Below are 27147 nucleotides of genomic sequence, written 5' to 3'. Positions count from 1 at the left end.
CTTTACCTCCAGCCCCTGCCAAACCTGATAGATTTTACAGGGTCCCAGACACTCATCACCACCTATACAAGGCCCCACTGGCAGACCCGAAACTATTTCCCAGGGGCCTAAGGCAGTAGCCTCGACCACAGCAAAACCCTATTCCTTCAGAAAGGGAATCCAGGTCCTTGGACAGATGGGGAAAAAGTTTACACCTCTGCTACTCTCTCAGCTAGAGCTTTAAACTGTCAGTTTCACATGATCCAATACCGAGTTTATGCTTGATCAGTTAACTAAAAAAGTATCCTCTGATGAATCTATAGATAAGAAATATGTATTAGAAATGGTGAATAACATACAACAGGTTAGTAACCATTCCTTAAAATGTGGCTATGATGCACTGGAGGCTTCATTTAGATCAGCCATGACTGGCACAGTGATAAGAAGACATGCATGGTTGAAAGAGCTGGTCTTACCGGATCATGTTAAAGCTAAGCTATTAGATGCTCCTATGGATAAGGCCAGTTTATTTGGTACACCTGCCCAGCAGGTAATGAAGAAAATGGAAGAAAAGGCAAAATCTGTACAAACAGTTAAAGATTTCTTACAGGTTCAGCCCCTAAGGTTTAGCAGGAACTGGCCTGCCAAAAATTGGTCCTTTCCTGACTCCGCAAGATCCCAAAGGGGCAGGAATAGACGCTCCAGAGGCAGAAATCAATCCAGAGGAGGTGCCTACAGAGGACGACAGTGGCAAGGTAATAACAGAGGCACAGACACAACCACTACCACTGCAACAGGACAATCACAGTGACTTGGCTCTAACTCCGCCTACCAGGGAGCAAATAGCAGCACCATTAGGCGGAAAGTTAGCCTTATTTTCGAAAAATTGGCACTATATCACAAAAGACAAGTGGATTTTGCAAACCATAGACCAAGGCTACCGGTTCCACTTCCACACCTTACCAGTAAAAAGAGGAATGCCAAACCTGCCTCCAAATCAGAAATTAGAAGCTCTACAGCAGATAATGGAATTAACAAAGAGGAGAGCTGTGGAAAGAGTACCAATAACAGAACAGGGCAAAGGATTCTATTCCAGACTCTTCCTAGTACCAAGAAAAGAAAAAAGTTGGAGACCTATTCTCGACCTGTCCATCTTAAACACATATATCATTGTCCCAAAATTCAAAATGCTGACCCTACAGCAACTTCTTCCCATGCTGGGCAAGGAGTGTTGGCTGGTAACTCTAGATCTCAAGGAGGCATACCTGCACGTCCCCATTCGACCAAATTGCAGAAGATACCTCAGATTTCTTGCAGGATCAGAGCATTATCAATTCTCAGCATTGCCCTTTGGCTTATCTACTGCACCCAGAGTATTCACAAAATGCCTGGCATCAGTAATCGCTCACTGCAGACTACAGGGAATCCAAATTTATCCATACCTGGACGACTGCCTGCTACAAGCGGACAACAAAAGCAAGATGACAACAGATTTACAAAGGGTCATTTACTTGCTACAAGCCCTGGGATTCACAGTCAATTTTCAAAAATCAAGGCTGATACCATCCCAAACAAGAACATTCTTGGGCGCGGAATTGGACACAGTAAAACAAATGGCATTCCTAACTGCAGAAAAACAAAAAGAACTCCCTCTTTACTTCTTGGCATTAACAAAACAGAACAAACTAACAGCAAGAAAAGTTCTGCAGGCCTTGGGCTTCATGGCATCATTCATAATCTTGGTCCCACATGCCAGACTGCATATGAGAAAACTACAGTGGTACCTAAAGAATTTATGGTCTCAACACAGGCACAGCCTAGAAGCAGAAATACCACTAATCCCATGCCTAAAACAGGAGTTCCTATGGTGGGCTCAAGCACGCCAGTCAAACCCAGGCCTATCCTTCCACAACTTTCGAACAAGCCAAACAATCACAACAGACGCCTCAGACCTAGGATGGGGCACATGCTGGACAAATGCATGCAAGGATTGTGGACTCAGGACCAGCTGCACCTGCACATAAACCAAAAGAAATGCTGGCAGTAAAACTGGCAATCCAAAAATTCAGACCATTCCTCAAAGAAGGCCATTTGATGATAAGGACAGACAACACCACAGTCATGTGGTACATCAACAAACAGGGAGGCACTCATTCATACCCCCTATGCAGAATGACTTTGGACCTATGGAATCTGGCACTCAGCTACAACATCCAGTTACAGGCAATATTTGTACCGGGAAAAGAAAACACCCTAGCAGACATGTTAAGCAGAACCACCTCGGATGCTCACGAATGGATGCTACACCCGGACATCTTCAAGACCATCACAAAGAAATGGGGAATGCCACAAATAGATCTATTCGCTTCCCCTCTCAATCACCAGCTCAAAAAATTCTGCACAAGGACATTCCACCCACTTGCATGGAAGGTGGATTCGCTCTCCTTCAGCTGGAAAGGTCTGACAGCATATGCATTTCCACCTCTTCCTTTGATACACAAGGTATTACTGAAAATCAAAGAGGAACGTCCAAGGATAATCCTGATAGCTCCGAACTGGCCAAGGCAACACTGGTACCCATTGCTGAGGAGCATGTCTCAGGAGAAAATGTGGTCAATACCCCTGATGCCTTTGATGTTAACTCAGAACAACTACAGCATCATGCACCCAAACCTAAAAACTTTGCAACTGACTGCCTGGAACATCACATAGCAGCAACTAATCCAAATCTTTCCCAAAGGGTTAAAGACATTATCCTGGAAGCCCGCAGACCTTCAACAAGAAGGAACTATGCAGGAAAATGGAAAAGGTTTGTCATTTGGAGTGCTGAAAGAGGAAAAGATGTGTCGAATATAGATATTGCTAACATTCTGGAGTATTTGGCAGAGCTTCTACATACAGGCCTGTCCTATTCCTCCATCAAGATACATGCATCAGCTATCTCAGCAGAATACAGCTTTGATCCACCTGTCTTTTCACATCCTTTACTCAGGCAGTTCCTCAGAGGGATCAAGAATGTAAAACCTCCTAGGAAACCACCATTACCAGCATGGGACTTGAACTTTGTGCTAGAAAAGTTGACACTCCCTCCGCTTTGAACCAGCAGCAACAGCAGATCTACAGCACCTGTCATGGAAAACTGCTTTCCTACTGGCAATTACCTCAGCAAGGAGGGTTTCTGAACTACAGGCCTTAATGGCAGTACAACCCTTCCTAATCTTCCATCAAGATAGGGTGTCCATGAGAACTAATCCTACATTTATGCCTAAGGTGGTATCCAGAGTGTCTTTAAACCAGGCAATCCACCTACCTACCTTCTTCCCAATCCACAAAACAGAGGGAAAGAATGCTGCATACCTTGGATGTACATAGACAGCTACGCTACTACCTGGACAGAACCAAAAGTAACAGAAAAACTGACCAGCTTTTTGTAGCCTATGCAACAGGAAGGGAAGGAAAAGCAATTTCCAAACAGACAATCTCCAAATGGATAGGAAATTGCATAAGATTCTGTTACTCCTTCCATGGAAAACCAATTCCACAGAACATAAGGCCTCATTCTACAAGGGCTACAGCCACTACAACAGCTTTCTTACGAGGAGTGGCAACCAAGGACATTATTGAGGCGGCTACTTGGACCTCCGTGCATACATTTGCCAAGCATTATAATTTACCTCTGTATTCTAGATCCCGAGCAGGGTTTGCCACTGCTGTACTGCAAGGGATCCTAACCACACCATAATTTCTTCTTCCTCCTCCACTAGTTGGCTATGGTATTCTACCCATTTGTTATGACTGCAGATGCATCCATGAAGGACATAGTACAGTTTTGTACCTACCATAAATGTAGATGTCCGAACTGGATAGCATCTGCAGTCAGGATTACCCTCCTCCTTCCCTCTGTGGTACTCCTAGGGTATTTACCCTCCAAATAGCTAGCTGGGGAGTCTCTTATGGTGTATTTGTTTGTATATATGTACATACATGCTTATTTTTTGTGTTTGCCTTCTATCCTTTTGGAAACATTGGCATTTATCCAAAATTTAGCCTTCCAAGAGGGCAACTGGCATCTGGGGCAAGAAACACTGAGGAAAATGGCGTCGGCTGATGCCTTTATACCCGAAGACCAGCAGAGATGATGTCGGGTGAAGTGCGACATTAGCCGAAGCCGGACCCAGACTTTGGAATCCGGCCGACCGAAGGGCTGCCTGACGACAGGACAACCCATTTGTTATGACTGCAGATGCTATCCAGTTCGGACATCTACATTTATGGTAGGTACAAAACTGTACTTTTTGGGCCTTTGTCCCCAACATTATAACAGGCTTTGTCCAGATTTCTTGTGCTAAGAGATTGAGAGGTACTGTGTGAGTTTGTGTGTGTGTTATATATTTAATATAAGAGGGAGGTAGCATACCCCTCAGCTGACCAGGTTTTTGCAGAATGTCCAGATTTTTGCCCCATATTCCTCCTGAGCTTTTCTCCCCCGGCCTCCACTGAAAAAGGGATTTTGCACAGATGGACTATCCCAGTTAACAAATGCCAAATAAATAAAAAGGACTGAAGTTGCTAAATAATAACAGACATTTGAGTTTTAAATGTCATATCCTTTAGAAAAATGCATGCTAACACAAATCCTTTTATTCTACAATTATTACATTCATGAGAGCAATATTTATAATCTGTCTCTATTTATTTTAGGCTTTGTCCAGATTTCTTGCACTAAGAGGTTGAGGTGTATGTGTGTGTGAGAGTGAAATGCCCTATTTAGAGTTAGCAGGTGGAATTTATTTTCACGTACATTTTTAAGGAATAGTGAGCTTCAACGGAAGATATGTTTACTGCTGTTCATGCTAAGTCTGCTTAAAATGTGCAACTGTTTTGTTTAGCAAATGACATCACTATTGTGATATATCATTTTAAAGCAGTGTTAGTAGCACAGCAGGTAGCATACTTGCATCTTGATGTAGAGGGCTGTAGGTTCTACTCCCACGGCATGTAGATTTGTATTTTAAGAGGGTGGGGTGCTGCAGTCTTGAGTATGTCCTCCTTTGGATGAGATGCCTAGTAACCTGTTTTTCAGCTCAACACCCATTCCCTATTGCAGTATACCAGCTTACCATGTTTTTAATGTAACATAGGCAATTTATTCTTTAAGAGCAGCAGGAAATGAATTTGTGGATGAAACACTGAAATATAAAGCTGTTTTCTAGCAACAACTTCTTCATTAGTTTCAGCTATATTTAATGTGTAATCAGATGACTTTTACTTCTGCAGACATTGTGCATATTGATTGACATTGGTGGATTGTATGACAGACGTTTGAATGGCCCTTTATGGTTGAAATGTTCTGAATTGGGCAGGTTGTCGTCATTGGTTCATATGATTTGTTTCATTGCTTAAAGGAAAAATGTTCAGAACTATAAATTTAAAACACACTCTTAACAAGTGGTGCTATATTATACAAGGGATATAATTCAGTTATTATATAGTATAATTAACGCAGTCAGGAAGGTGAATCAAAGAACTTTTGCATGGCTCTGTGCAAGGAGCATATGATTTGAAAACAGCCCAAAGGTAAACTTACCCTGCCACTGGCCAGATGCATTTTCTTTGAATGTGGGTTTCAGTGCTGTTTCAGTGAATGTGAGTTTCAAAGGTAGAGAAGTTTTAATGCCAAGTCTGTTTTCATTGTAAGACTATTGCTTTGTTTAGGTTTAGTAAATGTCTATCACTGTTTGTGCTATAAAATCTGAAATAAAAGTTGTAAATGAAATCCAAATATCTGTAATCATTGTAGAAGTAAAGCATAAAACAGTATGCACACTGAGAGATTTGAACAGTGTCTATGACAAATGGGGAGAAATACCCAAGTAATGGGACACTGGAATGGCTGTGGGGGGGGGGGGGGGGCTGTGCGGGGGGGGGGGCTGTGGGTTTGCACCCCCCTGCAAAAATTCCTGTGGTCTCCCTTGCTTGGATGCATGCTATTTTTATGTAATATGGAATTCTTTCTACTTGGTTTTCTATACAGGCTAGTAGCCATCTGCCCCATTTCTGATTTTTCACTAGAACATCAAGGAATTCTATCTGTTCATTTGAGTACTTACAGGTAAATTTTAAAAATGGTGTCGTGTGTAGGTACTCTAAGAATCTACCCAGCATCTCTATTGAGTTTTCCCATAGAACAAACATGTCATCCACAAAACGTGCATACCACAGAACATATTTGGTAAATTCATTTCCCTGTAGTAGAAATGTTTCTTCCTATTGGGCTGAGGTTAGGTTGGCGTAGCTATTTGCACAGGCTGTACCCATAGCTATGCCAACCTTTTATAAGTAAAAATTTTCGTTAAAGACAAAAACATTATTGTCCAAAATTATTTCAAGCAGACTGCATAACAGATTCACTTTATCATTAGAGAAAACACATTTAGAACATAGCAAGCTCCTAATGTTCTCTATTCCCCACTGATTTGGAATCACTGTGAAAAGTGATGTAATATCTAAGGTTACAAGCAGATACTCTTTATTTATCAAAATTGTCTTTCTATACAGTGTTTGGAAAAAAGATTTTGTGTCTTCCAATACTGTTTCACATTTTCCAAGCACTGGGTGAAGATTATTCTCTACATATATTGATATAGCTTATGTTGCCCAACCTCTACTAGACACTATGGATCTCATATGTGGACATATGATATCTTTATGTAACTTGGGAAGGCCATATATAACTGGACTGGTGGGAGTTTCTACATTAAAATACTTAAATAAATCCTCTGTTATCAGATTTGTAGTCAGCAAGTCAAACAACAAAACAGCAATCCTGTCTATAACACATTTTACTATATTTACTGAGATGCAAGTATAGGTTTCATGGTCATTCAATAGTTTCATCATTTGCTGAGTGTAAAATTCCCTATCCATAATCACAATTCCCCCTACTTTATCTGCAGGTCTAATTTCCACTGAATGCATTTCCCTTAGGTCATATAAAGCATCAGATTCTTCTTTACTCAAGTTATAAAAGACAGCTCTTCTGTCTGAATTAAATGATTCCCTTATTTGCTTCTCACATACTGACACATAGGCTTCTACCATAGGGTGTAATTTAAGTACAAAGGTACTAAGTTTTTTTTTAAATATTCACATTATCCGTCATCTGTCCTTTAAACATAGTTTTTAAAGTTAGGTTGCGACCAAATAACTTAAGTTGTTTATGAATGTCAACTAACACAGTTCTCTGGGCTGGAATAAATGACAGCCCTTTATTCAAAAGTGACATATGTGCATCAGTTAGTGTTAAAGATGAGAGTTTATTACCAGACTTTTGTGTTCTTGCTGCGTGTTACCACTGTGCTCCATGTTGCTTCTGTGTTTGGTATCTGCCTGACTCGGCCCTTCCTTCCACTGCTCCTTGATCTGCTTTTTATGAGTAGACCATTCATTAGTGTGACGGGTATCATTTGAGTTCCTGATGTTCCCTTCTGTTGAATGGAAAAAGGGGGATTCTCATTAGATAGGTTTCTGTTATCATTCTTCTTGCTGCTTCTTGTATTTATATCCTTTGGTTTTACTGTTGACTGCTGCTCAGCAGGAGTCACTGGTAAACTCTGTGTTTCCTCAGTGTTAATGGCTGAAGACACTCCCTCTTCATTTATTTGGCTTCTCGTTGATGGTTGTGTGTTGTCTATCACAAAAGGGTCTGGGTTTATAGGCTGATCTGTTGCTGTAGTAAAAGGTTTGGGCCATGAAAAAACAGCACCGGACTGAAAATCATTCCTATCCCTTTGAAGCTTTTTCAGCTTCATATTCTGTAATCGTTTCTCAGCTGGATATGCTTTTAAAAAGAGTATCTAGCTTATCACCAATAATGCTATTTGTAAAATTAGTACATAAATCGATCTGCAGAGTCTTCAGTTCATTTGCAAGTTCCTTTTCTTCAGGTAAAAAATACTCAATTAGTAAGTTCATGTAGTCATAGCTTAACTGCAAATTAAGCTGCTGCCATTTCTTCAGGAGGTCAGGGAGATCATCACCATAAGTTTGCATAGTTAGAACTCTCAGACCTCTGGGAACAATTTTATATCTTAAGCAGGCTTCCAAATGGAATCTCTGCTGTTGGAGCCTTTTATACTTATATAACTTGTTTTTAAAGGCTCTAAATTTGTCTTTGAAGTGCATTTGTGCCCCATCATCCACATCAACAGAATATTCATCAGAGAAAACTGGTCTCTCAACCAGTGGGTTTACCTCCATGTTAAGGATTCTACTAAAATTTTCCATTCCATTTTGAGTGTTGGTATTCCCATTTGGATTGTAATTCAGTTCAATTTCACACCCTTCTGCTATGTTCTGGTCCTGATGTTCACAAAAAGTACATAGAGAAAGACAAAAACATAGGTACCAGATAAACAGCTCGGTCTTCACCTCAAAGCCAATACTATGTACAAAAAGTCGAACTGCCACAGTAGAAGGAAAATTCTTTATTGCAAGGACAAAGTGAGAGCTTTCACGACCTTCCAGGTCGCTTCATCAGACTTAATAAAACATCCCATGTCTTCTTTGATATATATATATAAACACATATATATGCTTTCAAAGTGACCAATCAGTTAAGACAAACAATTAAATATTTATATCAGACTCAATTAATTTAAAAATATTAGAAAAAATATAAATATACATAAAATTGTTAAAAATAGTATGCAAGTTCAAATATGAATGCCTATAGAACCATGTAGAAGAGAATTAGTGCTTTAAGGCTCTTGCATTTAAAAATGGTTTCAAAGAAACAGTTTCATTAATGCCTGGGGGTTTGTCTGCATTTAGTTGCAGAATCCATTTTTGCTCAGCCTCTTCTGTTCTATTTCTAATGTCACCACCTCTGATATTTTCTTCTAGAACTTCTAAAACTAAAAAATTTAAAATATGGTGCATCCCTTCAGCTTCTACATGTTCAGCTAGGGCACTACTCTCCTTTTTGTTTACTATGTCTCTCATATGTTCTAAAATGCATTCTGTAAGCATTCTATTAGTCTTGTCCACATAAAAAACTGTACAGTATTGGCAAAAACTAAGATAGACTATACTTCTAGTCCTGCAGTCTGAATTCTGAGAGTTCTAACTATGACAACTTATGGTGATGCTCTCTCTGACTTCCTGAAGAAATGGCAGCAGCTTAATTTGCAGTTAAGCTATAACTACATGCACTTACTAATTTACTAATTTGTACCTGAAGAAAGGGAACTTGCAAATGAACTGAAGGCTCTGCAGATCCATTTATGCAATAATTTTACAAATAGCATTATTGGTGATAAGCTAGATACTCTCTTTGAAAGCATATCCAACTATGAGAAAATATTACAGAATACGAAGCCGAAAAAGCTTCAAAGGGATATGAATGATTTTCAGTCCAGTGCTGTTTTTTCATGGCCCAAACCTTTTCCTACAGCAACAGATCAGCCTGCAAACCCAGCCCCTTTTGTGCTAGACAACACACAACCATCAACAAGAAGCCAAATAACTGAAGAGGGAGTGGCTTCAGCCACTAACACTGAGGAAACACAGAGTTTACCAGTGACTCCTGCTGAACAGCAGTCAACAGTAAAACCAAAGGATATAAGTACAAGAAGCAGCAAGAAGAATGATAACAGAAACCTATCTAATGAGAACCCCCCCTTTTCCATGCAACAGAAGGGAACATCAGGAACTCAAATGATACCCGTCACACTAATGAATGGTCTACCCGTAAAAAGGAGATCAAGGAGCAGAGGAAGGAAGGGCTGAGTCAGGCAGAGACCAAACACAGAAGCAACACGGAACACAGTGGTAACCCATAGCAAGAACACAAAAGTTTGGTAATACATCTTTAACACTAACTGATGCACATATGTCACTTTTGAATAAAGGGGTGTTTTTTATTCCAGCTCAGAGAACTGAGTTAGTTGACATTCTTAAACAACTTAAGTTATTTGGTCGCAACTTAACTTTAAAAACTATGTTTAAAGGACAGGTGACTGATAATGTGAATATTTTTAAAAAACCCAGTACCCTATGGTAGAAGCCTATGTGTCAGTACGTGAGAAGCAAATAAGGGAAGCATTTAATTCAGACAGAAGAGCTGTCTTTTATAACTCGAGTAAAGAAGAATCTGATGCACCTGAGGGAAATGCATTCAGTGGAAATTAGACCCACAGATAAAGGAGGAGGAATTGTGATTATGGACAGGGAATTTTACACCCAGCAAATGATGAAACTACTGATTGACCATGCAACCTATACTTGCATCTCAGTAAATATAGTAAAATGTGTTATAGACAGGATTGCTATTTTGTTGTTTGACTTGCTGACTACAAATTTGATAACAAAGGACTAATTTAAGTATTTTAATGTAGAATCTCCCACCATTCCAGTTATATATGGCCTTCCCAAAATACATACAGATATCATATGTCCATCTCTGAGACCCATAGTGTCTAGTAGAGGTTGGGCAACAGAAGCTATGTCAATATATGTAGAGAATAATTTTCATCCAGTGCTTGAGAAATGTGAAACAGTGTTGAAAAACGCATCTTTTCCCCAAACATTGTATAGAAAGCCAATTTTGATAAATAAAGAGTATCTGCTTGTAACCTTAGATATTACATCACTTTTCACAGTGTTTCCAAATAAGTGGGGAATAGAGAACATTAGGAGCTTGCTATGTTCTAAATGTGTTTTCTCTAATGATAAATTGAATCTGCTATGCATTCTGCTTGAAATTATTTTGGATAATAATGTTTTTGTCTTTAAAGAAGATTTTTACTTACAAAAGGTTGGTGTAGCTATGGGCACAGCCTGTGCAAATAGCTACGCCAACCTAACTTTAGTCTAGTGGGAAGAAACATTTCTACTACAGGGAAATTAATTTAGCAAATATGTTCTGTGGTATGCACATTTTGTGGATGACATGTTTTTTCTATGGGAAAACTAAATAGAGATGCTGGGTAGATACTTAGAGTACCTACACACAGCGACACAATTTTTAAAATTTACCTATAAGTACTCAAATGAACAGATAGAATTCCTTGATGTTCTAGTGAAAAAAATCAGAAATGGGGCAGATGGCTACTAGCCTGTATAGAAAATCAAGTAGAAAAATTCCATATTACATAAAAACAGCATACATCCAAGACATGTTAGCAAAAACATTATGAAAGGGCAATTCCTGAGAGCCTCAAGACTACATAGTAAAAATGATGGGTTGGATAGGTCTATGGAAGTGCTAAGAGGAGAACTACTTGATAGGGGATATAATCATATAGAAATAGACACCACCATAGAAGGAGTATATCAAGAACATCAAGAGAAGGGTAGACCTTATTTCTCAGAACAAACTACAAGAGATAACCCTGAAACTGACTCCAGGGGTGAGAAACTCAGGTTCCCCATTACATATGCAAGTGATGTCAGTCAATTTTGTGATATATTTAGGAAGAAATGGAACATATTGTTAGCCACTAAAGAACTTGAAGGTGTCATAGACTCTGGACCTCACTTCTCATTTACTAACAAAAAAATCACTTTAAAGGCAGCTATGTTATAAAACCCAAATACACAAGTCCCTGAACACATCATATAGAATAGGGACATATATGTGCAGGAATTGCAGAGCTTGTAAGTACATTTTCTCATGTAGCATTTTTGTACATCCACAGCAAAAGTGTAGAATTGAATTTGATTTCTGTTCAGATTGCAGGACTGCAAATATAGTCTATCTTAGTTTTTGCCAATATTGTAAAGGTTTTTTATGTGGGCAAGACTAATAGAATGCTTAAAGAATGCATTTTACAATGTATGAGGGACATAGTAAACAAAAGGGAGAATAGTGCCCTAGATAAACATTTAGAAGCTGAAGGGATGCGCCATGTTTTTAAATTTTTAGTTTTAGAAGTTCTGGAAGAAAATATCAGAGGGGGTGACTTTAGAAATAGAACAGAAGAAGCTGAGCAAAAATGGATTCTGCAACTAAATGCAGACAAACCTCCAGGCATTAATGAAACTGTTTCTTTGAAACCATTTTTAAAGGCAAGAACCTTAAAGCACTAATTCCTTTCTACATGGTTCTATAGGCATTTATATTTGAACTTGCATACTGTTCTTAACAGTTTTATGTCTATTTATGTTTTTCTTTACTATTTTTAAATTAATTGAGTCTGATATAAGTATTTAATTGTTTGTCTTAACTGATTGGTCACTTTGGAAGTATATATATCAAAGAAGGCATGGGATGTTGTATTAAGTCTGATGAAGCGACCTGGAAGGTCGTGAAAGCGCTCACTTTGTCCTTGCAATAAAGAATTTTCCTTCTGCTGTGGCAGTTCGGCCTTTTGTACATACTACTGGCTTTGAGGTGAAGACCGAGCTGTTTATCTGGTACCTGTGTTTTTGTCGTTCTTTATGCACGCACCATAGCATGAAACATTACACTAGATGAATGTGGGAGCTTGCCAGGTTTTTTTTTTTTTTTTTTTTTTTTTGTTCACACTTCAAATCTAAAGTCCAATGTATTCATATAAAAAAAGTATCCATGTGGCCATCAAATGGTGACTAGGACCTGAGCAGACAATGTCATTGTGGCATGAAAGAGGAGGAATGTAATGTGAATTACCTGCCACAAGTGCTAGGGATGCCTCCGCTCTACTAGGATAGTAGCAGATGCTAAATATTTCTCATATAGCAGTCAAAAAGATTGTTACACGTACTTCCCAGCATCTCAGCCAGTGTACCATAAAAATGCCTGATAAGTGGAGGATATGTGTTGCTTAGACCATTCTCGAAGTCTGTCACAGAAATGACTCATCAGTTCATCACTGACTAGGAAAAGGTCAAACCTTTGCATGTTCTCTACCTCAGAGAATGGAGAGGGACATGGACAATGTCTTAGGGATGTGCCTTAAAATGTTAGACTATTCAGCTTAAAGCTGATTTCTAAGAGCATGTTCCTGACTAAGCTGATGCAAAAGGGTGATACCTCAAGCTACCTGGTTAACGTTAGGTATTTCTACACAAGGCTGATGATTTTTCTCTTTGGGCCTCTCTCAAGATCAATTAGGTCTGATGGACCAAGTTGAGAGGCCACCTGAAGTTCTTGAGCCAATGCCCATGGTTCAGGTGTTTCACTTCACACAGTTATTTGAAGTCTGTCTGTATCTGTCTATGTGGGAGTAGTATTACTCCTTTAAGAAACAAAGCCTTTAAATGGCACTTAGCTTGGTTCAGATTACTCACATCCCTGGGCATGGAGTGCTTGTCATCATGTACCCGTTGCACATTTATCACAACCTTGACTATGCATGTCAATCATGCATGAACTTGTCCCTCCATTTGTTGCTTGGATATATGAGCTGATGAAAAGTGACCATTTTCATTCACAGCCAGGACTGACTGATCAGCTTGAAAGAAAGAGAGAAAGGGTTAGTAGTATTTCGAGTATGAGATAAATTCAAGGTGAGTTCAGATGTTTTAAATGAACATGCAGCCATCAATAGAGTATTTATTTAAAAATAGCATTGACAGTATGTTCCATTGAAACATGGCATCATCAAATAAATGTTTCGTCAAGCACAATCAACCAGAAATGAATGCCACCCCAACTACATACAGAACATAATAATGTCCATAATGCATCAGGTCAGTGGTACAGAAGTCAAATCAACAAATGCAGAAAGTGTTCAAAATATTGCAAAGAAGTCTATAATACTAGTGTGTGGTGGGGAGCAGTCCACCTCTGACAGTGGGAGCAGCTGAAGATTTCATAAGCGACAATCAGTCTCTTACACAAATTGAGTCACTAGTTTCATGAAATCTTTTAACTGTTGAAATGAGGCTTTATTTTCCAGTGCACAAGGTAATCATACATTGCATCCAAAAGGTGCTTCACTGGTGGTATTACTGGGATTTCAGTCATTCATCTGCAGTATAAATCATTAAATCTGTTCTGTTTATTAACCAAGGCTTTCATTATACAGTTCAGATTATCAAAGGAATGTTGCAAGAGATATCAGACACTGTTATTGAACCCCTTGATTATGTTCTGGGTAATCCATACATGTGCAATAACTTGCTGAGCAGAAAATGAAAGGAAATGCAGGTTGTTAATGAACGGCTCTTGCCTTTCAGAATGAGAAATGTCATTATCTACCCAATAAGTAAGAATACTCAGAATAATATGAGGGCACCAGCAGTGGCAAGAAATAAAGCCTTTCATCCCCCTTCACAAAATGTGTCTCACTTTCCTCCAGAGGTGCTGAAGACAGAAGTTGCTTCACCAGTAATCAGAGGCAGTGTTGCACTAGGGCACACAGGGGCATGTAGCCTCCCTGTGAAACCATGTGCCATGGTAAGTGCCCCACAAACTGGAATAGCAAACATTAAAAAAGTCTCTCCCTTTTTACATTGCATGATATGACCTCTCTTTTCTGTCACTCACATGGTGCAGAGTCAGAACAATTGGCTGCAGGTCCCACACCTTCCACTCCCACTAGGTGCCACTTAACATGGCTGCACTCACTATAGCCAGTGAGCGTGAGTGGAAAATAGCAGAGCATGGAAACCCTATTACAAGCCAGTGTATGTAGCCCCAAGACCAATATCTGACCTCAGATTGTAGCAATAGTGGGTAGGAGCAGAGCACTAAGGTCAGTGCATGTGCGTGTATGTGTGTGTGTTGTACCCAGAACCCGCTTCGGATCAGATCAAAAAGCCCTAAGGAACCTGCCTCCCCTAAGGTCATCCAGAGTCTGCTACCTCAGATAACTGATAGTATCATATCAGAATCTTTATATTTTCACTTTAATGAAGACGTTACAGTAGTTTTCTTTATACTATATTTGTAAGTCTGGTTAAGTGTCTTGATTGAGTTACACACTAGGCAAAGGGGGGGGGGTAGAATGAATCAAACCCTCTACTCTTGACTACAGTAAGCAACTCATTAAGTGCTTAGAGACCTAATCCTTTTGCACTAATTGCTTGATGTTCACTATTTTCATTTTCTTTTAAATCTTGCAGGTTAAAGGTCAGTGAGGTTTATAGTCAGTCAGTAATATGAGTTGGATTTTCATAGTTTTTGTCTGCATCTGTCACCCCTGGGCATCCGGATACTGGCGAAGGCTCTTGCCACCCCTATAGTGCCTTTTTTAGGTGGTGTTCCAAAGACCAAATTACCACTGTAACAGCTACAAACAAATGCAATCTGAGGGTCATGCTGCTCAATGCTAGAAGACTAAATCTCAGAATGCACTCGCTCAAAGCGCTCCTTAAAATGGAGAACACCGACATTTGTGCTGTAACAGAGACCTGGTTCAAGACAGCAGAAAGCACCCCTGCACTACCAGGCTATATCTCATTCCACAACTTTCGGCCCCATAACTTGGACCGAAGCTCCAAAGGCGGTGGTGTTTCCATATTCATAAAGGATGCGCACACCTCCAGACTGGTGGCCCAACATAACGCATCAGAGATACTACAGGTGCAGTTTACACTGAGTAAGACAGCAATTCAGGTTGTAGCCTGCTATAGGTCCCCAACCATGTCCCAAGACTCACACTCCATGTTATTAATCACCCTGGAGAATATTAGGGTCCAACTGCCCCTCCATTAACTGGGAAAACTACTCGTACCAATACACTTGCCCAACATTTCATGGATTTAATTAATTCCAGTGCCTTGGACCAGCTCGTTCTTACCCCTAGATGTAGCAACATCCTTGACCTGGTCATTACTAACATGGGCGACCATTGCTCTACACCAGTAGTCAACTCCTCCATGGTTAGATCTGACCACAAACTAATCATCTTGGAAATCCACAACTCCCCCCCCCAAAGGTAACCACCATGAAAAACTTCTCCAAAGCTAACTTTGGGCTCCTAAAAACAGAGGTGGCTAACTTCACAGCACCCATGCAAATGGAGAATAGTTGCATGACCGCTGAATCATACACCAGTGCACTGTACAAACATGTACACAAATGCATGGATCTCGCCATACCCAATAGAACCAAGACTCTCTCCTCCAAAAAAAAAGGAAGCCAATCTGGTGGTCCTCTGCCATAAACAAACTCTACAACAGGAGGAGGAAACTGATGCGGAATAAGATGAAGTCCCAAGACTGGAAAAACTCCCTTATCAGCCTCAACAAAAAGTTGCGATCCCTCATCAAATCCTCTAAAGCTAGCTATGAAAACAGAATTGCAGAAGATAGTAAAGACAACCACAAGGCCTTCTATAGTTATGTAAAGAATCTCCACGGCAATACCCAGATTTGCTCTGAGCTACTGCACAATGGTACCTCCTATACCAAGTCAACAGATATTGCCAATATACTGGCCCACACATTCAGTGCCAACTTTTGCCCCCCCCCCCCCGAAGGACCAATCACAATACCAGTAGATTGCCAGGTACCTAGTATTTACTGCTGCACAGGTTAAAACAGCACTGTCTAAGACAAAGAATACAGCTTCTATGGGACCTGACAATATCCCTGGCTGTGTTATACATGAACTACAGAGTGAACTGACACCTCACCTTTGTGCCCTGTTCAATCACAACCTCACCTCAGGCTTTGTCCCTACCGAATGGTATACTGCTACAGTCATCCCTCTCCACAAAGGAGGAGCGACTACATACCATGGGAACTATCGTCCTATTAGCCTGTCGAGTCTGATATACAGAGCTATGGAATGCATCATCATGGACCTAATAAACAAGGATATAGGGAATCTCCAGACTCTGGATCCTACACAGTTTGGTTTTGTGAAGGGTAGATCATGCCTGCTCAACTTGATCACTTCTTTGACTCAGTCACCAGAGCTGTGGATGAAGGCAAGGTGGTTCATACAGGCTACCTTGATCTGGCCAAGGCCTTTGATACCATTCCCCACTCAGGAATCATAGAAAAAGTCACTAAGCTAGGCATCAACCCCTATTTCACCAGGTGGGTTTCAAATAGGCTCACAGATAGAACCCAGAGTGTGAAAGTAGCTGACTCCAAGTCATACTGCCGACCAGTCATCAGTGGAGTCCCACAGGGTTCGGTCCTGAGTCCTCTCCTGTCTGGTTTCTACTTCTGTGAAGTCCATACCAACATGAAGGGACTCTGGCTGACAAAGGTTGCAGACCATTGCAAGTTGGGAGTTATTATTAACTCCCCAAGTCATGTTGACAACCTACAGAAAAGTCTCACTGAGACCAACGACTGGTGTCAGAACCATGGCCTTAAGCTCAATGCCAAAAAATGTGCCATCAGCCCCTTTGGGAAGAAAACCCGGTTCCCATGAATTACCATATCAGTGGTAGTCCACTGAACACAGAAGGTGTTATGAGAGATCTGGGAACACAGGCTGACAGGAACTTTTCTTTTGACCACCACATTGCCACTGTGGTTAGAAAGTCCTTCTATGTAGCACATCTCATTACTAAGGGTTTTGCATCCAGGAAGAAAGAGGTCATTGTCTCCCTCTACTCTGCCCTCATTAGGCCAGTCATTGGGTACAATGGTCCATTTGGCATGTACCTCACTAGACACCTTTAACAAATGGAGAGGCCACAAAAGTACCTCACAAAGAGGATCCTAGACCTTAAATACTTGTCCTATATGGACACACTCAAAAAACTCCAACTGTTCTGTGTCTTGTATCACCTACTTAGAGGCGATCTCTGTTTGACTTACAAAGCCATGTCTGACCCAGCTCTTTTAGAAATGTTACATCTAAAGAAATCCCAATCCCTCCGCACTACACACTCCAGCGACCTCAACCTTATTACCACAATCAACAGAACGTGCTGGAAGGACAGGTTCATAACACGGAGACTGCCCATGCTATAGAATAGACTTCCCATACATGTCAGACAGAAATCTTGATGATTGGATGGGAATTAGAAAATTCACCCCGGGGATCACTCCAGTGCCTCTACTCGACAGAGGCACTGTGAACTAAGTTCGAGTGGCACAATTCCAAGGTAATCCTATGGGCTAGGCTTGTAAAGGCTCCAGAGTCATTAGCCTAGAACACACCTATGAACCTATAAACTAACATCCAAATCAAATGGTCAAAAGGTCACACAAATCTGTGACAACTTTTTGTACCCTTGATAAGTGTAAGCAGGGGCATGGGAGGTGAAACATTTAGAAGCAGAAGCCTGGGAGATGAAACATTTACATGCTGCTTGTGTCCATTAAAAACATAGGTGCCAAGTCATGGATGAATTTCCTGTTCCCGATTGAACTGTCCAAGTTATATTTGAATTGGGTTAGAGAGGAACTCCGTTTCACATGGATGGGAACATGTTTCAGAGAAGGGGTAGTCTCTGGGATACAAACCTGTATCTCCAGCAGGTCTTGCAAGATTTAAGTCTTTAGAACAGGTTTGTTTTGTGGATATGAGGAAGGTCCATCAGAATGGGGTCTAACAATGCCTTGTATGCCAGGCATAGATCTTCCCTCAACAGCCTTTAGGAGACAGAATACAGGGATAGGGCCTTGAGGTAGTCGGCATAGGACATGTTATTTATGCCCCATATTCTTTTAGTGAGGAACCTTTTTAGACGTTACAGTAGTTGGATGTGCCTGGTTAGGTACATACCAAAGGGGCACTGTATTCACTTATAGGTCTGATGAATGCAAAATTCAGTGGAATAATGACCTCCTTGGACCTAGATGCCATTTTTGTTTATAAGTTGCACAAGATATTCATAGGACTTGTTTGAGATTAAGGAAACTTGTAAGAAGATTGATGATAATGATCACCTTTTTAAAAATTTATTTGGTCAATATTGACAGAGTAGTAGTTCTGTGAGGCATGCAATCTGTTTTGCGGTGATTATTTTCTGGGACATTTTATTATTCAGAGGTAGATATAAGTGTGTAACTAAGGATCCAGTGGTGGCAGCCATTTACATGGGCATGCAGAAGGCTTTCCTTCAAGAAGAAAGGCTTAGTTTCTGCTTTATTGTTCAGTTAGTGAATCTCAATTACTTTTCAGTGTATTGATCATCTAGAATCTTTTGTCAGACCAAACTAGCATGGTATCTGTGATAGAATTAATGACCAGCATACTTTCTGAGAAGTCTGTCGTTGGGTGTCAGTTAACTCAGTACCTTTATGTCATTGCCTCACTGGCTGTTCAGTAACAATATTCTCAGATTGTTCATATGATCACTGTTGGCGTTGCAACATTGTGTTCTGCTGGCTACCACAAGAAGCTGTTACATTTTTAGGTCCCGGCATTGCTAAGTAGTATACTGTACACTGAGGAAGCCTTTATTGTGTTAATATATCACTTCTGGTTTGGCCACTTCTAGGTCTCAGTAATCTAATTATTTTCTTGACACTTAACAGCAGAGATCAGCAAAGACCTGATGTCATGCTAAGCATTTGTTATCCCATCAAATTTTAACCTGCAGCATTTTTTTTCCTTTTTTTTTTGTCATTATGCATACTCAAGATCTCACAGATACCTGATTTATACCACTGTTAACTATACTCAGCAGGTGATTTCCGTATTATAGAGGAAAAGTAACAGGTAAGGCTTGATCACATGGTAGTCTAATTATCTTCATATGAAGTGTTATTGCAGTGGCATCTACGAGTTTTTCTAGAGAGACTGTGAAGTAAGGCAAAGACTGGTGAACAAGCAGATGCAGCAAAAATGAACTTGTCTGCTACCACCAGAAGTAGATCATAGTCCCAGTTAAGCTATTCACTTACCAGAGGTGCAGAACTGCTTGTTAGCCCATCGCGATGTATGACAGAGATGTTGTACTTTAAGCATGGTGCTGAATTATTCATGTTTGTCCAGTTTAAAGTTAATTATTTTAATTGCTGTCCCTGGTGATTTGTATCAGCCTGTCTGTTTTAAGCCATTTCTTTTCTTAAAAGAAACTTCTGGTTTTCATATTGTATCTTAACATTATAAATTGAAACCTATAATTGGCAGTACTCTTCTGTGCATTAAAATTTACTGTCTGCTTGAAAATCATTTGATTTTGCAGTTTATACTTGCAATGGCAGTTCCATAGTGTGATGCACTTAAATTACTCTGTGGTAATGCAAAACATATTAAATGGTTCCCTTCTAAAACTTCATGTAGCTGTATGAATTATGGGCCCAGTTACCAGTTGTATAACAATGTTTGTTCCAATATCTTTTTTTTTTTTATTTTAGGGTTGTATCAACTGATGCAAGAAATAGTCATAACATACTAAGGTAGAAATACTACCATACAGACTTACTTACAGTTGAAATGGCTATTTTATAGTGAAATAATATACACACAAGTGTACAGGGTATGATTCTTAGCTTTGAAAGGGAAATTAGTTTAAAATAGCCTACAAAGACAGCTAACCTAATACCTATGAACAAATACCATTCTTAGTTTATTTCAAATGAATTATAATTTCACACAAATTTGAAGTGCAGAAAAACATATATAAGTTGAGTAACATACTAAAAAGAGAATACTTAGACTAGTTATGTAAATGTTTAGCATGCAGAGCCTACCTAAAGTTTAGACATACAGGTAAATTAGTTTACCTACTTAGACTCCACATTTCCTTACCTGTTATAAAAGATATATAATATGCTTGATTACCCCTGCTTTCTTTTTTGTGTTTCTTATTTTGTGTTTCACCCCCTCCAAATAACTGTCATAGGTCTAACTCATATGTACTTCAAATGTTTTATTGCATTTTTTCACACAACTGCTACTTCAAGTTAAATGTTCCAGCAATCAGCCAAATTTTCTATCAAATGATATATTATTTTGTCCTCCCTGAGCTGTTAACCTTGTAACTTAATATTCTCTTATACATCTGTGTTTGAAAGATAGTAATCAAATTGATTCTGTAGATTTTCTTAGGTTTCTGCTATGTTCATTCTTTCTGTTTGTTTTCATTTATGTATGTATAAGTGTGTGTGTACATATTTATGTGTATATCTGTATATATATATATATATATATATATATATATATATATATACACATATGTAAAATATGAGTTTATAATGAATAATTGGCAGTGAGTTTTATCAAAACACAAAACATTAAACTAACTCATCAGTGATTACCATTAATCTCCACTAAAAGCATTGAAAAAATTAATCACAAGTGTAAATCAAAAGGTTACATTTTTGAATACCAAAAGAAAAGCAAAAACAGCTTTTACTTTGGGCTTTTACTTGGGAAGCTTCATCACCATTTCATATCATAAAAATCTCATCCAGAAATCTAGCTTAGTAATATATGTGAATTCTATAGTCATGGTTATTAAGAACACACTTCTTCCATTGTAACAGCACTGCATTTACTAAGAGTTGGAACATGCTGTGCCTATAGCTACCCTGCCTTCTTTAAATAGTAATTATTGGTAAACAAGAAGACATTATTTTCCAGTACCACTTTCAGTAAAGTACAAGTTGCATTTATCTTATGAGTCATTAGATCTGTTTTAGTTGTTAAAAATTGTTTAAGATATTTTACACCTTCATTATTTGGAATAAATGGCATATAAATGCTTATGTAGTGTAACCAAATAAAACTGATTAATATATCTATCACCGTGGGTCTGTATAACTTAATCAAAATATGTATTTGTTGAAAATGTATTCATCGAACTTTAAACATCAAAATTCATTTCAGAGAACCTTGGACTTTTTTCCAGAGTTAGGAACCACTTGCCGACTAGCACTCTGGAACACACACCACACTAAATCAAACCAACCCAAGTGAGGGGGCTTCACCCCCCCAACAATATATACCAACTCTGAGATCACACTACAGTGGGGAAAAAGGCAAGGTTATGGTGATGGTCAAGTGCTTCCAAACCCTGGGAAAAAGTCCAAGGTTCACTGAAATTAATTTCCATGTTTAGAGTTCAGTGAATAAGCATTTGATGAATACATATTTCGATTAAGTGATATAGACCCATCAGAATTTGTATATTTGTCAGAAAAAAGTATTGAGAAATTATTTGCCCTCGAATATTATTTCATTTTCTTCTACTATGGACCTTACTGGTGATTTTTTACTATCCATATATATTTTATGTAATCCATAAAATATTGGTATGTGTGGTTCTTAGACATAAAAACATGTTAAAACAATGAAACAATTCATTAGTGAAGGACCCATTAGTGTATATACAGTATTTATAATATATATATATATATATATATATATATATATATATATATATATATATATATATATACACACACGCACACACACACACACACACACACACACACACACACACACACACACACACACACATCATTACTCAGAGCCAGATCATGGTCAAATGGGGCCTTAAGCAGTGTAATGCAGCCATTTCAGTGTTCCATTATTTGGCTGTCTCTTCCTTCTTACCATATACTGTGTTCAAACCTGTCAGAGTGTATACTATTGTCTTCTTTACTTTTATAATGTTTACAGATATTTGAATTTAATTTAAAACTTTTATTTCAAATTTCATAGCACAAACACTGCATACAGTCTCATAATGAAAACAGACTTAGCATGAGCAATAGTAAACCTCCCTGCCCTTGATTCTCACATTCATTGAAACCCACATCCAAAGAAAATGCAGCTGGACAGTGGCAAATTAAGTGTACCTATGTGCTGTTTTCAAACCATGAGCCCCCTGCACTCATTTTTAGAACCATGGATAAATGTATGTATTCTTATATTCCTTGTATAGTATGGCACCATGTGTTAGAAGTTTTTTTTTTTTTTTAATTTGTAGTTTTGGAACATTTTCCCAGCAAGCAGTAAAACAAAACATACGCACCAAAAATGCTAAACTACCCTTTTCAGAACATTTTAATCAAAAGACCACTCAAACTGCTGTCAGTGTAACCCACCAATGTCAATCCGTATGTCTGTGTTGCATTTAAAAAAATGGTGTTGGTGATGCAATAGGGAATGGCTGGCAAACCGACAACAGGTTCATAGTTACTAGGCATCTCATCCAGAGGAGGACCCCCCCCCCACTCCATGTTGCACAGTAGTGTCAACAATCGATCCATCTGGTGTAGAAAGAGACAAGAAACCAAGTTCTGTGCAGGTACAGTCACCAAGTGCTCAGTCATCTTATAACAGCTAACAATACAAGACAGCACTCCTTCTTCCTGGAAATAATTTAGTAATGTTCACAATTCACATACCGGTTTCAGCTCCATAAGCCTTCAGCAGTGTAAAGAACCATTGTTACATCAGACCATTAAATACTTTCTACTTACACCCCATTGGTCAATCACAAACAGTCATTTAACCCTGGTGGAAACAAGCCCCCTAACCTGAGAACCAACAGACTTCTGCACCAAAAGCAAGTTGAGACCTGTTGCACCAGTGACACTGAATGACACAACTATGAAATTTTATGACTGACTTTGACATAATGTAATCCTCAGTGATTTACAGAAACAAAAAAGTTATAAAATTAAAGGAGACTTGGCAGTTGGTGGGAGGTTTAAGGCACTTGTTTACAACTAAATAACGCTCAGGTTTTGACTCTGAGAAAAGACACTTAGACAGCCACCCTAATTCAGATATGTTGCACGCACACACACACGTGCACACACGCCTAAACCTGACTTTCACTCACTGGAATGTATTGACTATTATGGGATCCATTTGCACTCACTGGAATGGAACAGCTGCTCTATGTTTCCCCTTTTACCAATTACATTTTCTCCCTCTATATATCTCCCTGTTACTGCACTGGAATGGAATGGCTGCTCTCTGTCTCCCTGATGTTCTTCGTGTTTCACTTTTACAGTCATTACAATTGGGTTATCTGCTTGCAGTAGCCCTCAGTCGGCCTGATAAACAAAGTCTTGGGTCCTATATCGGTTGCTGTCACTTCTTCCGTGACATCAGGTCGTCAGGGGTATAAAACATGCAGCAGAAGTCATTACATCAGTCTTTCTTGCTGTGTGGTGCACAAAGCAGAAGCAGTTCGCAAATGCCGGTAGGCTGACTACTGAAATTTTCGTTTTCGATTTTCAGAACTGAAGTCTTCAACTAAAAGCTAAGTACCCCGTTGGGGAAACTTTTTCTTGCTCTAAATTGATGTCAGTAAAAGTAAATAATTGCATTTCTTGTGGAAAGCAAATACCTGAAAAAGATTTTCATTCATACTCTATTCCTTGCCTAGGCCATGACCATGACGTACCTCGCTGTCGGTTTTGTGCATTATTTAAACCATGAACTATCCGTCGTCGGTATATTTGCACTTCTAAATATTTTGGTGCAAGGTTCAATTATCCTGATATGTCTTTGGTAAGCCATTCGACTACCGACATTCCGAAAAAACACAAAGATAAAGACAGAGACAGGCTGCCCAGTTTGCCGGTACTCAGTGAGGTGCTTTCACAGCCCCTGATACCCGCTACTTCAGATTCGCAGGCCTCTACTGAGACCCATTCGGAGTCCGGTATGCTGCGACATGCTTCAACTGTGGAACATGCAGATGTCTCTACCTTGGATGGGTCTGGAGCTGCTGTGCAGGCACCGGCTTCTGAGGGTGTATTCAGGCCTACTGACTTGCATATTAAACTGACGCCATCTTCTTCTTCAAGGCCTAAAATTCGAACCATGCCTAGAAAACTGATGCCCAGGCCGCATGGTCAGGCCTCTTTGCCTAAAAAACGAATGATAAGAATGATTGAAGATCTTATTACTTTAATCAGGAGAAGCCAACCTTCCCCCTCTAAGAGACCTAGGACTGAGTTTGCTTATGATAATTCTGACCAGGATTCTGAAATTTCTGTTTTCTCTGATGACCAGGATTTACCCTTATCTACCTGTGAGGGTTCTGATGCTGAGGACTCTATTCCATCTGCCCCCCCCCCCGAAGATTTATCTTTTGGTGAAACCTTGCATACTCTCAGAGAGCATTTTCAATGGGAAAGTCAGGATTTCTATGATTCTAAAAAGAGGCTTAGGGATTTCTTACTCCTGCCCCAGCCCAGGCCTTTAGCTGTACCTCCAGTAGTGGATATTATTGATGATGCCTATTCGGAATCTACCATGGCCTCTGACTCTTTACCTCCTGCTTCCAGAAAACCTGATAGATATTACAGGGTTTCTGACTCTCACAAGTTCCTTTTCAAAAATCCTACTGCGGATCTTGAAACCATTTCACTGGGACCCAAGGGAATGAAAGCTACTACTGCCAAAAATCCTGCCCCCTCTGATAGACTCCAGGGTACTGTATAGATGGGGTAAGAAGGTATACACTTCTGCAACTTTGGCCATTAGGGGCTTGAATTGCCAGTTTCATATGTTAAAGTATCAGATGCATATTATTGTATTGCTTAAACAGAAAATTATGTTGTTTCCTGATTGTGCTGAAAATAAGGATTTACAGGATTTAATGCATTCTGCTGAACAAGTTGGTAGACATACATTGCAATGTGGTTTTGATTCACAAGAGGCATCTTGCAGGGCTGCGGTAACTGGGTCTGTACTTAGAAGGCATGCTTGGCACATCCCAATCAGGGAATCTTGCAGAAGATACCTATGCTTCAAAGCAGGCTACACGCACTATCAATTCTCTGCACTGCCCTTTGGCTTATCTACTGCACCCAGGGTATTCATAAATTGTCTAGCTCCAGTCATTGCATTTTGCAGGCAAAGAAATATTCAAATATACCAATACCTGGACAATTATTTAATTCAGGCAGAAAACCAGGACATACTTTTGAATTATCTGACTTTTGTACCCTGTCAACAAATTATATTCCTGGAAGAAAGCTTGAATACAACTTCCCAGATGGCTTTCCTCACGCCAGAGATACAAATTCACTTAACAACCTACTTCAACCAAGTGGCCACAAAAACCCTGCTATCTGCAAGGCAAATACTACAAGCCTTGGGCTTCATGGCCTCCTGCATTCTTCTAATTCTATATGCAACACTGCATATGAGGAAACTACAGTGGTATTTAAAAAGCCTATGGTATCAACATTCTCAGGATCTAGAAGCAATGATTCCTATCATTCTTTGTCTATGCCTAGAGTTCCTTTGGTGGGCAGAGGCCTGCCACCAAACAAGGGACTACCATTCACAGTAACCCCTGCCACGCAAACCCTAACAACAGCTGCAACAGACTATGCATGGGGGCGCACCTGGCAGGGAAGTGCATTCAGGGCAAATGGAACCCAATTCAAATGTACCTTCACATCAATCATAAAGAAATGTTAGCTGTACAGAATGCTCTAACAGCCTTCAAGGACCACATTCTTCCAGGACAATTAATGGTAAAGACAGACAACACCACTGTTATGTGGTACATAAACAAGCAGGGGGGGTACACATTCTTACCCCCTCTGCAGATTAGCCATGGCATTGTGGAACACAGCCTTGAGTTACCAGGTGCATCTGCAAGCTCAATTCCTGACAGGAAAACTAAATACACTGGCAGAGGGACTAAGCAGAAACCTCATGGACCCACACGAGTGGAAACTGGAACCAAGGATTTTCAACATGTTGACAAGCAAATGGGGAGCCCATATATAGACCTGTTTGTCTCCCCCCAGAACTATCAATTGGAAAAATTTTGTGCAAGGACTCCCCACAGACAAGCTTGGAAGGTATATGCTTTGTCCTTCAGCTGGAAAAACATAACAGTTTATGTCTTTCCTCCTTTGCCTCTGCTCTCCAAAGTACTACTAAAAATCAAACAAGACAAACCAAGGATGATTTTGATTGCACCAGCCTAGCCAAGCCAACACTGGTACCCTTTCCTGCCCAGTATTTCACTGTTGGCCCCATGTCACCTGCCTCAGACTCCTACCCTGCTGTCTCAGCAGGAGAACCAGATTCTGCACCCTCAGCTTCAAACAGTGAACCTAGCAGCCTACATAATTACCTAAGCTCTCCTTTACCATTCTTCAGTAAATCAGTGATGGATGTCATTTTAGAGGCAAGGGGGCCTAGTTCTAGAAAATCTTATGCTGAAAATGGAAAAGATTCTGTGCCTGGAACCAATCTCAAGGGATGAGCACAGCAGTGCCCAGTGTACCTCAGATTTTACAATACTTAACTGAGATGCTTCACAAGGGCCTGTCTTTTTCCTCAGTAAAAATTCACTCCTCAGCCATTTCAGCTCATTATAAACAGAACTT

This window comes from Protopterus annectens, chromosome 7.part0 (assembly GCF_019279795.1).
Source record: "Protopterus annectens isolate FY-2018-M chromosome 7.part0, PAN1.0, whole genome shotgun sequence".
Lineage (NCBI taxonomy): Eukaryota > Metazoa > Chordata > Ceratodontiformes > Protopteridae > Protopterus > Protopterus annectens.
Note: the sequence above shows the minus strand (reverse complement) of the source record.